Genomic DNA, 1,217 nt, shown 5'->3' with positions numbered 1-1,217 from the left:
ATGGGTGTTGGACTTTGTCAAATGCCTTTTCTGCATCGACTGATAAGATCATGTGGTTCCTGTCTTGTTTTATTAATGTGATGGATTACATTGATTGTTTTTCTAATGTTGAACCATCCCTGCACACCTGGTATAAATCCCACTTGATCATGGTGAATTATTTTTTTGATATGTTGCTGAACTCTATTGGCTAGATTTTTGTTGAGGATTTTTGCATCAGTGTTCATGACGGATATCGGTCTGTAATTTTCTTTTTTTGTGTAATTTTCTTTCCATGGTTTTGGTATCAGGGTTATGCTGGCTTCATAGAATGAGTTTGAGAGTATTCCATCCTTTTCTATGTTCTGAAATACCTTTAGTAGTAGTGGTGTTAATTCTTCTCTGAAAGTTTGGTAGAATTCTCCAGTGAAGCCATCAGGGCCTCTGTTTTCTTAATGTTGTTGTTGGGAGTTTTTTAATTACCTTCTCAATCTCTTCATTTGTTATAAGCTTATTTGGTTTTTCTGCCTCTATTTGTGTTAGTATAGGTAGGTATTGAGTTTCTAGAAATTTGTCCATTTCCTTTAGGTTTTCAAATTTGTTAGAGTACAATGTTTGCATAGTTTTCTTTTTTTTAATGAAAGTAGAGAATATTTTCTTTTATTGTACTTTAGATAACAGTTTACAGAACAAATACTTTCTTTTTAAACAGCTAGTGCACAAATTGTTTTATGATAATGGTTAACAACCTCACAACACGTCAACACTGTCCCTTCTCAACCTTGGGTTCACTATTACCAGCTTTCCTGTCCCCTCCTGCCTTCTAGTCCTTGTCCTTGGACTGTTGTGCCACATTAGTCTCGTTTTGTTTTATGGGGCTGTTTAATCTTTAGCTGAATGGTGAACCTCAGGAGGGACTTCACTACTGAGCTAAAAGGATGTCTGGGGGCCATAACTCTGAGGGTTCCTCCCGTCTCTGTCAGGCCAGTAAATCTGGTCTTTTTTTGTGAGTTAAAATTTTGTTCTACATTTTTCTCCAGCTTTGTCTTGGACCCTCTATTGTGATCCCTGTCAGAGCAGTCAGTGGTGGTAGCTAGGCACCATCTATTTGTAGCGGACTCAGTCAGGTGGAGGCTGTGATAGTTGTAGTCCATTAGTCCTTTGGACGAATCTTTTCCTTGTATCTTATTTTCTTCATTCTCCCTTGCTCCCAAAGAGGTGAGACCAGTGGAGTATTT

This window comes from Trichechus manatus, unplaced genomic scaffold (genome assembly GCF_000243295.1).
Source record: "Trichechus manatus latirostris isolate Lorelei unplaced genomic scaffold, TriManLat1.0 scaffold00009, whole genome shotgun sequence".
NCBI classification, from domain to species: Eukaryota; Metazoa; Chordata; class Mammalia; order Sirenia; family Trichechidae; genus Trichechus; species Trichechus manatus.
This window is presented reverse-complemented; position numbering follows the sequence as displayed.